Source organism: Styela clava, chromosome 2 (genome assembly GCF_964204865.1).
Source record: "Styela clava chromosome 2, kaStyClav1.hap1.2, whole genome shotgun sequence".
In the NCBI taxonomy this organism is placed as follows: Eukaryota; Metazoa; Chordata; class Ascidiacea; order Stolidobranchia; family Styelidae; genus Styela; species Styela clava.
The window spans coordinates 27269442-27285671 of NC_135251.1; the positions used below are offsets into that span (position 1 = coordinate 27269442).

Here is a 16230-nt window from a genome sequence, read left to right on the forward strand (position 1 = left end):
TTATCCAACATTCTGTTTTGGAAAAAGTGAGCATATTAATTGAGCAATGATATTTTATTTTCCATCATTGAAAATATATTTTCAAATGTCTTCACACCAGGCCCAAACTTTATATACAATACAATTTTTGATTAATCCTGATAAAATTATAGCCTATATAGAGCCACTGTCATATAAGCAAAATGCTAGCAAAATCCCGCAGCAAAATATACGATGTCATAAAAACGTGTTTCCACTTTGCGAAATATTTTTAATTATTAACCACAGAGATGTAGAATTGCAAATTGAACGTTATTATGTAGCATTCAATCACACGAAGCATTTGGGATCAAGGGAGAAGTACAAAAAACTACATTTATCAAAATAAAATAACGTATTATTAAGGAAAAAATGAAAAGTTTGTTAAATTGACACTAAATTTGAACAAGATCTGCCTTTGGGTCTCAAAAAATATTTTGGGTATGGATTTACAACTCAGACATCTTTCCAATCAAAAAAAGAATTTGACAAAAAAATTGATCAGTTTTCTAACAGAATAATTTCAATACAACGCAACAACGTAAATTTCCTGAAAATTCGAAAAATCGTTAAATTGACCCAAAATATGAACAAGATCTGCCTTTAGGACTCTAAAAAAATTTTGGGTATGGATTTATAGCTCAGACATCTTTCCAATCTAATAAAGAAATTCGAAAAAAAAAGATCAGTTCTCTAACAAAATACTTTTAATACAACGCAATAACGTCAATTTCTTTAAAATCCGAAATATCGTTAAATTGACCCAGAATTTGAACAAGATCTGCCTTTGGGGCTCAAAAAATATTATGAGTATGAATATCTGAATTCATCATCTTTCCAATGACATAAAGAAATTGAAAAAAACTCGATCAGATTTCTAACAAAATACTTTTAAAATACCGCAATAACGTAAATTTCTGAGAAATTCGAAAAATCGTTAAATTGACCCAAAATTTGAACAAGATCTGCCTTTGGGGCTTAAAAAATATTTTGAGTATGGATATTTGAATTCATCATCTTTCCAATGAAATAAAGAAATTGAAAAAAACTCGATCAGTTTTCTAACAAAATACTTTTAATATAGCGCAATACCGTAAATTTCTTAGAAATTCGAAAAATCGTTAAATTGACCCAAAATTTGAACAAGATCTGCCTTTGGGGCTCAAAAAATATTTTGAGTATGGATATTTGAATTCATCATCTTTCCAATAGAATAAAGAAATTGGTAAAATACTCCATCAGTTTTCTAACAAAATACTTTCAATATAGCGAAATAACGTAAATTTCTTAGAAACTCGAAAAATCGTTAAATTGACCCCAAATTTGAACAAGAAATGCCTTTGGGGCTTAAAAAATATTTTGAGTATGGATATTTGAATTCATCATCTTTCCAATAGAATAAAGAAATTGGAAAAAAACTCGATCAGTTTTCTAACAAAATACTTTTAATATAGCGCAATAACGTAAATTTCTTAGAAATTCGAAAAATCGTTAAATTGACCCAAAATTTGAACAAGATCTGCCTTTGGGGCTTAAAAAATATTTTGAGTATGGATATTTGAATTCATCATCTTTTCAATGAAATAAAGAAATTGGTAAAAAACTCCATCAGTTTTCTAACAAAATACTTTCAATATAGCGAAATACGTAAATTTCTTAGAAATTCGAAAAATCGTTAAATTGACCCAAAATTTGAACAAGATCTGCCTTTGGGGCTTAAAAAATATTTTGAGTATGGATATCTGAATTCATCATCTTTTCAATGAAATAAAGAAATTGGTAAAAAACTCCATCAGTTTTCTAACAAAATACTTTCAATATAGCGAAATACGTAAATTTCTTAGAAATTCGAAAAATCGTTAAATTGACCCAAAATTTGAACAAGATCTGCCTTTGGGGCTTCAAAAATATTTTGAGTATGCATATTTGAATTCATCATCTTTCCAATGGAATAAAGAAATTGGAAAAAAACTCGATCAGTTTTCTAACAAAATACTTTTAATATAGCGCAATAACGTAAATTTCTTAGAAATTCGAAAAATCGTTAAATTGACCCAAAATTTGAACAAGATCTGCCTTTGGGGCTTAAAAAATATTTTGAGTATGGATATTTGAATTCATCATCTTTCCAATGGAATAAAGAAATTGGAAAAAAACTCGATCAGTTTTCTAGCAAAATACTTTTAATATAACGCAATAACGTAAATTTCTTAGAAATTCGAAAAATCGTGAAATTGACCCAAAATTTGAACAAGATCTGCCTTTGGGGCTTAAAAAATATTTTGAGTATGGATATCTGAATTCATCATCTTTCCAGTGACATAAAGAAATTAAAAAAAACTCAATCAGATTTCTAACAAAATACTTTTAAAATACCGCAATAACGTAAATTTCTTAGAAATTCGAAAAATCGTTAAATTGACCCAAAATTTGAACAAGATCTGCCTTTGGGGCTTAAAAAATATTTTGAGTATGGATATTTGAATTCATCATCTTTTCAATGAAATAAAGAAATTGGTAAAAAACTCCATCAGTTTTCTAACAAAATACTTTCAATATAGCGAAATACGTAAATTTCTTAGAAATTCGAAAAATCGTTAAATTGACCCAAAATTTGAACAAGATCTGCCTTTGGGGCTTAAAAAATATTTTGAGTATGGATATCTGAATTCATCATCTTTTCAATGAAATAAAGAAATTGGTAAAAAACTCCATCAGTTTTCTAACAAAATACTTTCAATATAGCGAAATACGTAAATTTCTTAGAAATTCGAAAAATCGTTAAATTGACCCAAAATTTGAACAAGATCTGCCTTTGGGGCTTCAAAAATATTTTGAGTATGCATATTTGAATTCATCATCTTTCCAATGGAATAAAGAAATTGGAAAAAAACTCGATCAGTTTTCTAACAAAATACTTTTAATATAGCGCAATAACGTAAATTTCTTAGAAATTCGAAAAATCGTTAAATTGACCCAAAATTTGAACAAGATCTGCCTTTGGGGCTTAAAAAATATTTTGAGTATGGATATTTGAATTCATCATCTTTCCAATGGAATAAAGAAATTGGAAAAAAACTCGATCAGTTTTCTAGCAAAATACTTTTAATATAACGCAATAACGTAAATTTCTTAGAAATTCGAAAAATCGTGAAATTGACCCAAAATTTGAACAAGATCTGCCTTTGGGGCTTAAAAAATATTTTGAGTATGGATATCTGAATTCATCATCTTTCCAATGACATAAAGAAATTGAAAAAAACTCAATCAGATTTCTAACAAAATACTTTTAAAATACCGCAATAACGTAAATTTCTTAGAAATTCGAAAAATCGTTAAATTGACCCAAAATTTGAACAAGATCTGCCTTTGGGGCTTAAAAAATATTTTGAGTATGAATATTTGAATTCATCATCTTTCCAATGGAATAAAGAAATTGGAAAAAAACTCGATCAGTTTTCTAGCAAAATACTTTTAATATAACGCAATAACGTAAATTTCTTAGAAATTCGAAAAATCGTGAAATTGACCCAAAATTTGAACAAGATCTGACTTTGGGGCTTAAAAAATATTTTGAGTATGCATATTTGAATTCATCATCTTTCCAATGGAATAAAGAAATTGGAAAAAAATTCGATCAGTTTTCTAACAAAATGCTTTTAATATAGCGCAATAACGTAAATTTCTTAGAAATTCGAAAAATCGTTAAATTGACCCAAAATTTGAACAAGATCTGCCCTTGGGGCTTAAAAAATATTTTGAGTATGGATATTTGAATTCATCATCTTTCCAATGGAATAAAGAAATTGGAAAAAAACTCGATCAGTTTTCTAACAAAATACTTTTAATATAGCGCAATAACGTAAATTTCTTAGAAATTCGAAAAATCGTTAAATTGACACAAGATTTGCCTTTGGGGCTCAAAATCAGAATAGTGTTGTTATTGAGAGACATGCATGCCATGGTATAAATCGACCCATCACCGATACTCACCTACATAGTATATATTAGCTGAAAGTAGTCTATAAGAGAAATTCTACGCAAATCCATGAGCTTTTATGTTTGTCCGGGAGAAACTCTAATCACTGTTCTTTTTATCAGCTTGGTTACTTGCAACCCCACATGTATAGGAACAATCTCTCCATTATGTTTGATTGCGTTGAAATAATATGTTTATATACTGGATAATGTCTTCGCTTTTTCATGGTTAAATTATATTTAAAATTTAAATAGTCACAGATAATTTACAATTCGATTTACTTTCATTTCAGGTGAGACAAAACAAGAATTTTGCAGCATTGCATTATAAGCTGAACTGGTGATTTTATTTTCGCAAAATGGCTGCGCACAAAAATTGTTACGTTGTTCCGGTATACATGCAACATGAACGAAAAAGAAGTACAAATCATTGATTAGTAGAGATGAACAGTATCCGAAGAAATAACCCATGTGCTTTCGTAACAGTGAAATAGTTGCGGCGTTCCACTTCACGGTCATTTACATTCGAATCCGAATTGAAAAAAGAAATGACTCCGACTCTAGACTCGGGTTTGCAAACAATTTTGACCCCGACTACAGCTCCGAACTCTAGAAAAATCCGATTTTGATAACAAAATTTTTAGCGCATGTTAGCCTTCATTAATTAATTGTTAGAAAACGCTTAGGAAGCTTGATGCTTTTTTGACTTCCATTATCACCATTGAATGTCTGAAATTATGACTTTAACGATCGAATTCAAAATCTTACAGTTTAATATTAAGCTTCCAGATCCAGTGAGAACATGCCAAATTCCTACTATACAGCCCGTAAGTATTGAAACACGCGAATCAATTGTATGCTACAAATTGGCACATATATTTAACGAAATACCTATGAATATTGGCAAAAAAATGTAACCTAATAAAAAAAATCCACAAAAATTACGTCAACTTCTTTAGTTTTCAAAGATAAGTATAAATTGAACCAAAACGTTTATTTGTTTCCACTACTTAGTCAATTATCTCTCTATCTCTACGAAATACAGTATTGAATATGGCATGTACTTTCGGATGTAGTTTTTTAGATCCAAGACAAATTGCATACATCATCCAACTTCGAAATATGTCTGGGGAGACAAGGCCAAGGTCATTTTTGAAGTCCGAACAAATCATGTCCACTGCCATACAGACACATACGCCACAGCTTGTCACATCCGTTTGCCTAATAAAGCATTTTTGAAGAATGGAAATGTTTCCTTCATACTTTCCGAGATTCAATAAAAACGGGAGAAGATATGAGGCAATATTCTCTTTCGTGGTGTCTATTTTACTTTCAGCCGAGTCTATAATGAACGCGGTAAGCATAGGAATAGAAATCCAAATCAAAATAAAATGATGGTTGTAGAGCAGAGGAAAGAAAAGATTCTCTCTCAAAATCCCAGGTTGGTTCGGATTTTCAAGAGCTGCCCTGATAAGTTCTTTATTTCTAATCGGTTTACCTGCTAAAATATGCTGTGTTAGAAGACAATCAACATATCCAAAACGAATGACGTCGCCTGTAATACTATTACATGCTTCAATTGTTGAACACATATATGCCTCTACTATACTTTCGTTCAGCCATCCTGCTTGATGCGATCTATCCAATAGACACTTCCCAGCCAAATCCAAAACTTTAGATGGCGCAGGACACAGAGTATAAATATCTAGCCATCGAACAATTTTATCATTTTCCGTCACAGCAGCAACACTCAGCATTGAATCAGTTGGAATACTACCCCACACATCTCTAGAAAACTGTATATGAAGTTCAATATTCAACTGATGTTCTGAGAAGAATATCGGATGTCGCACATTCTGAGTCAATTCAAGCGTTTCTAAAGATGCAGTCGAATTGGTTTCAATATGCGCGATGCATTGTTTCTGGTGATTTTTCCCGTAATCGAAATGAATTTTATGTGAGGCGGTACCTGTAGTATAAAATCCTTTACCTCGTGTTTTTCTTTTTTTAAACTTTTCTTTGACAAGCAGAGATTCTGTCTGAATTTTATTTGTATTTATTTTGTATCCTTTATGTAGGACACAATCCGCGTACATTTTTTGTGTTACTTTGACTTCTTTTCGATACATCCAAACGAATTCGTCGAGATGACTCAGGCGTTTTCCATGTAAATGGTTTCGTTTCAATTGCCCAAAATGTTCTTCAATTATGCCTTGCGTTTTATTATTCTGGTGAGCCGATTGTACGTTAGAATTTTTTATTGTTTGATACTTTTTGGCAAATTTTTCGTAAAATTCTCTGTCTACGGTCGTTTTTTTCACATGGCGTGATAAATCCCCCAACATCAAGCTAGATGTTGCCGCTAATTTGCTCATAATTACTTTCAGAAAAATGTCGCAAAATGTATCCGAGTAGTATGGATTTTGACAGGGGAATGAAATTTCATCTGTGTGACTTTTATAGATCTCCGAGTGTCGAAAGTTGTCCAAAATAATACGATATCTGTTGTAAAAGGGTGAGAGAGGGTCTATACTGTCATTAACTGTGTCAAAAATTCCTTGTTCACGGTATTCGTGTTCATCAGTGTAGAATCTACTGACATAATTTCTTATCCTCAATTTTTCAAAATGTATCTCGACGAGAGGGGACAATTGTTTTAATGCTGTGACGATAAAAAAACTATTAGCTATTCCGTCAAGTTCTTCGATGCTTTCTGATGCAAAAAACCTTTCGACCCAATTCATGACGACGACTCTATGACTTTTTCTATAATATTTAACACACAGCAATTTGGCCGCATGCATTGCATGGCTGAGGCAATTGTGCAATATAGGCATGTCGTCGTGTGGCGATGCCGCGCCTGTAACAATACGATAACATCTTTTGTAGTACGCTATCCGTGTTTCATGGCAAAAAGCCCGTAATATGGCAATCCACATTGCTGCTGATCCGTCAATTATAATCAAAATGGGCTGATGGTGAGAGCCACTATCGTGCTTAGAAGAATCTACAATGAAACGCTGCAAAAAATAACAAATATTTGCTGCTGTGTGATCATTTGTAACAGTTGTCGCCACTGGCAATGGCAAGTGTCCTTGATAAGGGTTCCTCACTAGCAGAGAGTAGATATAGAAATCTTTTTGTCCATCTCTTGCTTTTATAATGCTGCCAGTAGCATCAAAATATAAAATATCGCGCTTAGTAATAAGCTTGTAAATTTCCAATTGTTCGTCAGTGTAGAGGATAACGCCGGGAGGGTCGTTTGAGAAGCAGCGAATGAAGTGCTCGTTATTACTTTTAAATATAGTTTGCATAATACCAATATTCTGCAACCATGATTCAGTGAATCTGTATTCTTTATTTTCTGACTTAATGTTTCGCAATGCGCTCGCGCTTGGAGAATATGTGTATGCACCCAGAATTCTTTCTTCGTCTTCCATTTTTGAGTGCAGTTCTCGCTTCTGAATTTCAGCTGATTTCAAAATCATCTCATTTTTCAATTTTGTTCGTTCATTTTTTCGAACATAACGACTTTTAACACAATGAATTTGATGTTTTCTTTCTCCGCTCACGGTCACGTGACACGTAATTTGTTCACTCGATGTCGAAAATATTTCGATCCTTCCACGCACATTACAGGCACAACAACATTTGTGACCGCAATGTATATTTATCGACCCTTCTTTGACAAATTTTGATGTTTCCCATTGACTGCAAATAGGACTTCTCAAATAATGGTTCGTGATGCATGGAACACAGCCTTTGTATATAGACCAATACTTTTTTATAACGATTTCCATATCGGTAGATTTTCGAAATTTATGCTCTTGACGCCCTTGTATCAATTTTTGCCATTCCGATTGTGAAATAGTAAATTTTCCATGTATGTCAATATTTTTGATCTCTATCGAAGAGTTTACGTCTTTTTCGTGGTAAAGACCTAGTTTTAAGAAATTGGCCGAATTTTGTCGATAATCCGGATACACGTGAGTATGTGAATTCTCTTGATAGTTGGTTTCCGTACATTTTAATGTTGATGAATCGGTTGTGATGAATTCCCTCTGATCACCGAAAAAACATTTTCCGTCAGTCTGCACGCATTTGGATTCTTTTGTAGAGGGCACTTGAAAATCTGAAAACGCGTCTACTACCGGAATATGTTTAGCAATGTCTTCTGAGTGATAAAATATTTTATCAACTGCCTTGTCAATAACAACGGCGGAGCCTTCACAAACAAAAGGACAATTTTTCCAGTAGGCTGCAGCAAGTGTCTCACTCTTACGAATGCAAGCTGGGTGAAACCATTTATCGCAATTATCACAACCAATCATAAATTCGCCATTATATTCCTTCCTGCAAATGCAGTATAATGTAGTGGAGGAAGATGATGATGTCGAGCTGGATGGCAAATTCATCATGTTTATTGGTTCGGTAGTTTTTTGAGCATGCACTTTTTGCGATGGTTTGTCTTCACGTATGCCTTGAAACTTACCAAGAGGCAATTTATTTTGATTCGCTCGTCTTGGTTGAATTGCCTTACATGTTCGTTCCAAATTGCTGGTAGTTTTTTCAGATTTTTTTTCGCTAATAATTTCAAAAATTGCTTTCTCATGTTGATTGAGAAACTCGTCAAGTTTCTTACGTCTCTCCGAATATGATCTTCGTGACCATACTTTGCTTTTGAACAAAAACCATTGTTTATGGATTTTTGATTCGAGTGTATCTAGGTCATTTTCAATCATGTAGCAAGCGATTGACCTGCATATTTTCTTTATTTCCGGTCTAGCTTTCCAATCTGCAGCCATTTTATCATAAAGGAAGGGATCCGTCCTAAAATAAATCGTATCTTTTATTTTATCGTTATTATTGTTATTACATTATGACCCAAAGTCGCAACGGTAACATATGCAAATAGGAAGACGTTTGCTTCTGGTGGAGCACTTCCTAGACCCCAACAAGTCACTGTATTAATGGTTATATTACAAAAAATGTAAATCTGAATACTCACCCAGAACGGTGGATGGGATGTATAATCTTCAAACTCAAGACTTTGACTGCTATATCACGAGAAATGAAGGCGGTGGATGCCAATAGTTGCAATCATTGAATGGCAGTTAAGGAATATCTCGAAACGCCGCAACGCACGCTGAGACATCGCTGATCGACTTCTCAAGAGGCTTTTATATTATTATGATGTCACAAAGCAAAGGTAATCACCAGTTTCGGATTTACGTTTAATTTACGTTTTTGCGTTGTATTAAGAGTATTTTGTTAGAACACTGGTAGTCTTATTTTCCAATTTCTTTACTTGATTGGAAAGATGATAAATCCAGATATCCATACCCAAAATATTTTTCGAGCCCCAAAGGTTGTTCTTGTTCAAATTTTGGGCCAATTTAACGATTTTCCGGATTTTCAAGAAATTTACGTTATCGCGTTTTATTACATGTATTTTGTTAAAAAACTGATTGAGTTTCTTTCCAATTTATTTATTTGATTGGAAAGATGATGCATTTAGATATCCATACTCAAAATATTTTTTGAGCCCCAAAGGCGGATCTTGGTCAAATTTTGGGTCAATATAACGATTTTTCGGATTTTAAAGAAAATTACGGTATTGCGTTGTATTAAAGGTATTTTGCTAGAAAACTGAAAGAGTTTTTTCCCAATTTCTTATGTTGATTGGAAGAATGTCTGAAGTATAAATTCATAATCAAAAAATTTTTTTAAGCCCCAAAGACAGATCTTGTTCAAATTTTGGGTAAATTCAACAATTTTTCGGATTTTTAGGAAATTTATTGCGTTGTATTAAAAGTATTTTGATAGAAAACTGATAGAGTTTTTCTCCAATTGCTTTATTTTATTGGAAAGATGCTGAATTCAAATATGCATACTCAAAATATTTTTTAAGCCCCAAAGGCAGATCTTGTTCAAATTTTGGGACAATCTAACGATTTTTCGAATTTCTAAGAAATTTACGTTATTGCGTTATATTAAAAGTATTTTGTTAGAAAACTGATCGAGTTTTTTTCCAAATTTTTTTATTTCATTGGAAAGATGATGAATTCAGATATCCATACTCATAATATTTTTTGAGCCCCAAAGGCAGGTCTTGTTCAAATTTTGGGTCAATTTAACGATTTTTCGAATTTCTAAGAAATTTACGTTATTGCGTTATATTAAAAGTATTTTGTTAGAAAACTGATCGAGTTTTTTTCCAATTTCTTTATTTCATTGGAAAGATGATGAATTCAGATATCCATACTCTTAATATTTTTTGAGCCCCAAAGGCAGATCTTGTTCAAATTTTGGGTCAATTTAACGATTTTTCGAATTTCTAAGAAGTTTACGTTATTGCGTTATATTAAAAGTATTTTGTTAGAAAACTGATCGAGTTTTTTTCCAATTTCTTTATTCCATTGGAAAGATGATGAATTCAAATATCCATACTCAAAATATTTTTTAAGCCCCAAAGGCAGATCTTGTTCAAATTTTGGGTCAATTTAACGATTTTTCGAATTTCTAAGAAATTTACGTTATTGCGCTATATTAAAAGCATTTTGTTAGAAAACTGATCGAATTTTTTTCCAATTTCTTTATTCCATTGGAAAGATGATGAATTCAAATATGCATACTCAAAATATTTTTTAAGCCCCAAAGGCAGATCTTGTTCAAATTTTGGGTCAATTTCACGATTTTTCGAATTTCTAAGAAATTTACGTTATTGCGTTATATTAAAAGTATTTTGCTAGAAAACTGATCGAGTTTTTTTCCAATTTCTTTATTTCATTGGAAAGATGATGGATTCAGATATCCATACTCTTAATATTTTTTGAGCCCCAAAGGCAGATCTTGTTCAAATTTTGGGTCAATTTAACGATTTATCGAATTTCTAAGAAGTTTACGTTATTGCGTTATATTAAAAGTATTTTGTTAGAAAACTGATCGAGTTTTTTTCCAATTTCTTTATTCCATTGGAAAGATGATGAATTCAAATATCCATACTCAAAATATTTTTTAAGCCCCAAAGGCAGATCTTGTTCAAATTTTGGGTCAATTTAACGATTTTTCGAATTTCTAAGAAATTTACGTTATTGCGCTATATTAAAAGCATTTTGTTAGAAAACTGATCGAATTTTTTTCCAATTTCTTTATTCCATTGGAAAGATGATGAATTCAAATATGCATACTCAAAATATTTTTTAAGCCCCAAAGGCAGATCTTGTTCAAATTTTGGGTCAATTTCACGATTTTTCGAATTTCTAAGAAATTTACGGTATTGCGTTATATTAAAAGTATTTTGCTAGAAAACTGACCGAGTTTTTTTCCAATTTCTTTATTCCATTGGAAAGATGATGAATTCAGATATCCATACTCAAAATATTTTTTAAGCCCCAAAGGCAGATCTTGTTCAAATTTTGGGTCAATTTAACGATTTTTCGAATTTCTAAGAAATTTACGTTATTGCGCTATATTAAAAGTATTTTGTTAGAAAACTGATCGGGTTTTTTTCCAATTTCTTTATTCCATTGGAAAGATGATGAATTCAGATATCCATACTCAAAATATTTTTTAAGCCCCAAAGGCAGATCTTGTTCAAATTTTGGGTCAATTTAACGATTTTTCGAATTTCTAAGAAATTTACGTTATTGCGCTATATTAAAAGTATTTTGTTAGAAAACTGATCGAGTTTTTTTCCAATTTCTTTATTTCATTGGAAAGATGATGAATTCAGATATCCATACTAATAATATTTTTTGAGCCCCAAAGGCAGGTCTTGTTCAAATTTTGGGTCAATTTAACGATTTTTCGAATTTCTAAGAAATTTACGTTATTGCGTTATATTAAAAGTATTTTGTTAGAAAACTGATCGAGTTTTTTTCCAATTTCTTTATTTCATTGGAAAGATGATGGATTCAGATATCCATACTCTTAATATTTTTTGAGCCCCAAAGGCAGATCTTGTTCAAATTTTGGGTCAATTTAACGATTTATCGAATTTCTAAGAAGTTTACGTTATTGCGTTATATTAAAAGTATTTTGTTAGAAAACTGATCGAGTTTTTTTCCAATTTCTTTATTCCATTGGAAAGATGATGAATTCAAATATCCATACTCAAAATATTTTTTAAGCCCCAAAGGCAGATCTTGTTCAAATTTTGGGTCAATTTAACGATTTTTCGAATTTCTAAGAAATTTACGTTATTGCGCTATATTAAAAGCATTTTGTTAGAAAACTGATCGAATTTTTTTCCAATTTCTTTATTCCATTGGAAAGATGATGAATTCAAATATGCATACTCAAAATATTTTTTAAGCCCCAAAGGCAGATCTTGTTCAAATTTTGGGTCAATTTCACGATTTTTCGAATTTTTAAGAAATTTACGTTATTGCGTTATATTAAAAGTATTTTGCTAGAAAACTGATCGAGTTTTTTTCCAATTTCTTTATTCCATTGGAAAGATGATGAATTCAGATATCCATACTCAAAATATTTTTTAAGCCCCAAAGGCAGATCTTGTTCAAATTTTGGGTCAATTTAACGATTTTTCGAATTTCTAAGAAATTTACGTTATTGCGCTATATTAAAAGTATTTTGTTAGAAAACTGATCGAGTTTTTTTCCAATTTCTTTATTCCATTGGAAAGATGATGAATTCAAATATCCATACTCAAAATATTTTTTAAGCCCCAAAGGCAGATCTTGTTCAAATTTTGGGTCAATTTAACGATTTTTCGAATTTCTAAGAAATTTACGTTATTGCGCTATATTAAAAGCATTTTGTTAGAAAACTGATCGAATTTTTTTCCAATTTCTTTATTCCGTTGGAAAGATGATGAATTCAAATATGCATACTCAAAATATTTTTTAAGCCCCAAAGGCAGATCTTGTTCAAATTTTGGGTCAATTTCACGATTTTTCGAATTTCTAAGAAATTTACGGTATTGCGTTATATTAAAAGTATTTTGCTAGAAAACTGACCGAGTTTTTTTCCAATTTCTTTATTCCATTGGAAAGATGATGAATTCAGAGATTAGATTAAGAGTATGGATATCTGAATCCATCATCTTTCCAATGAAATAAAGAAATTGGAAAAAAACTCGATCAGTTTTCTAACAAAATACTTTTAATATAACGCAATAACGTAAATTTCTTAGAAATTCGAAAAATCGTTAAATTGACCCAAAATTTGAACAAGACCTGCCTTTGGGGCTCAAAAAATATTATGAGTATGGATATCTGAATTCATCATCTTTCCAATGAAATAAAGAAATTGGAAAAAAACTCGATCAGTTTTCTAACAAAATACTTTTAATATAGCGCAATAACGTAAATTTCTTAGAAATTCGAAAAATTGTTAAATTGACCCAAAATTTGAACAAGATCTGCCTTTGGGGCTTAAAAAATATTTTGAGTATGGATATCTGAATTCATCATCTTTCCAATGGAATAAAGAAATTGGAAAAAAACTCGATCAGTTTTCTAGCAAAATACTTTTAATATAACGCAATAACGTAAATTTCTTAGAAATTCGAAAAATCGTGAAATTGACCCAAAATTTGAACAAGATCTGCCTTTGGGGCTTAAAAAATATTTTGAGTATGCATATTTGAATTCATCATCTTTCCAACGGAATAAAGAAATTGGAAAAAAATTCGATCAGTTTTCTAACAAAATGCTTTTAATATCTTGTTCAAATTTTGGGTCAATTTCACGATTTTTCGAATTTTTAAGAAATTTACGTTATTGCGTTATATTAAAAGTATTTTGCTAGAAAACTGATCGAGTTTTTTTCCAATTTCTTTATTCCATTGGAAAGATGATGAATTCAGATATCCATACTCAAAATATTTTTTAAGCCCCAAAGGCAGATCTTGTTCAAATTTTGGGTCAATTTAACGATTTTTCGAATTTCTAAGAAATTTACGTTATTGCGCTATATTAAAAGTATTTTGTTAGAAAACTGATCGAGTTTTTTTCCAATTTCTTTATTCCATTGGAAAGATGATGAATTCAAATATCCATACTCAAAATATTTTTTAAGCCCCAAAGGCAGATCTTGTTCAAATTTTGGGTCAATTTAACGATTTTTCGAATTTCTAAGAAATTTACGTTATTGCGCTATATTAAAAGCATTTTGTTAGAAAACTGATCGAATTTTTTTCCAATTTCTTTATTCCGTTGGAAAGATGATGAATTCAAATATGCATACTCAAAATATTTTTTAAGCCCCAAAGGCAGATCTTGTTCAAATTTTGGGTCAATTTCACGATTTTTCGAATTTCTAAGAAATTTACGTTATTGCGTTATATTAAAAGTATTTTGCTAGAAAACTGATCGAGTTTTTTTCCAATTTCTTTATTCCATTGGAAAGATGATGAATTCAGATATCCATACTCAAAATATTTTTTAAGCCCCAAAGGCAGATCTTGTTCAAATTTTGGGTCAATTTAACGATTTTTCGAATTTCTAAGAAATTTACGTTATTGCGCTATATTAAAAGTATTTTGTTAGAAAACTGATCGGGTTTTTTTCCAATTTCTTTATTCCATTGGAAAGATGATGAATTCAGATATCCATACTCAAAATATTTTTTAAGCCCCAAAGGCAGATCTTGTTCAAATTTTGGGTCAATTTAACGATTTTTCGAATTTCTAAGAAATTTATTGCGTTGTATTAAAAGTATTTTGATAGAAAACTGATAGAGTTTTTCTCCAATTGCTTTATTTTATTGGAAAGATGCTGAATTCAAATATGCATACTCAAAATATTTTTTAAGCCCCAAAGGCAGATCTTGTTCAAATTTTGGGACAATCTAACGATTTTTCGAATTTCTAAGAAATTTACGTTATTGCGTTATATTAAAAGTATTTTGTTAGAAAACTGATCGAGTTTTTTTCCAAATTTTTTTATTTCATTGGAAAGATGATGAATTCAGATATCCATACTCATAATATTTTTTGAGCCCCAAAGGCAGGTCTTGTTCAAATTTTGGGTCAATTTAACGATTTTTCGAATTTCTAAGAAATTTACGTTATTGCGTTATATTAAAAGTATTTTGTTAGAAAACTGATCGAGTTTTTTTCCAATTTCTTTATTTCATTGGAAAGATGATGAATTCAGATATCCATACTCTTAATATTTTTTGAGCCCCAAAGGCAGATCTTGTTCAAATTTTGGGTCAATTTAACGATTTTTCGAATTTCTAAGAAGTTTACGTTATTGCGTTATATTAAAAGTATTTTGTTAGAAAACTGATCGAGTTTTTTTCCAATTTCTTTATTCCATTGGAAAGATGATGAATTCAAATATCCATACTCAAAATATTTTTTAAGCCCCAAAGGCAGATCTTGTTCAAATTTTGGGTCAATTTAACGATTTTTCGAATTTCTAAGAAATTTACGTTATTGCGCTATATTAAAAGCATTTTGTTAGAAAACTGATCGAATTTTTTTCCAATTTCTTTATTCCATTGGAAAGATGATGAATTCAAATATGCATACTCAAAATATTTTTTAAGCCCCAAAGGCAGATCTTGTTCAAATTTTGGGTCAATTTCACGATTTTTCGAATTTCTAAGAAATTTACGTTATTGCGTTATATTAAAAGTATTTTGCTAGAAAACTGATCGAGTTTTTTTCCAATTTCTTTATTCCATTGGAAAGATGATGAATTCAGATATCCATACTCAAAATATTTTTTAAGCCCCAAAGGCAGATCTTGTTCAAATTTTGGGTCAATTTAACGATTTTTCGAATTTCTAAGAAATTTACGTTATAGCGCTATATTAAAAGTATTTTGTTAGAAAACTGATCGGGTTTTTTTCCAATTTCTTTATTCCATTGGAAAGATGATGAATTCAAATATCCATACTCAAAATATTTTTTAAGCCCCAAAGGCAGATCTTGTTCAAATTTTGGGTCAATTTAATGATTTTTCGAATTTCTAAGAAATTTACGTTATTTCGCTATATTAAAAGCATTTTGTTAGAAAACTGATCGAATTTTTTTCCAATTTCTTTATTCCATTGGAAAGATGATGAATTCAAATATGCATACTCAAAATATTTTTTAAGCCCCAAAGGCAGATCTTGTTCAAATTTTGGGTCAATTTCACGATTTTTCGAATTTCTAAGAAATTTACGTTATTGCGTTATATTAAAAGTATTTTGCTAGAAAACTGATCGAGTTTTTTTCCAATTTCTTTATTCCATTGGAAAGATGATGAATTCAGA

The 16230-nt window shown here is 30.8% G+C and overlaps 1 protein-coding gene across 2 annotated transcripts in view; it reads right to left on the reverse strand.

Moving 5' to 3' along the window:
- LOC120336474 (glutaryl-CoA dehydrogenase, mitochondrial-like) overlaps window positions 1-16230 on the reverse strand; it is a 28413-nt gene that overhangs the window by 5149 nt on the left and 7034 nt on the right. The gene's annotated exons all lie outside the window — the stretch shown is intronic.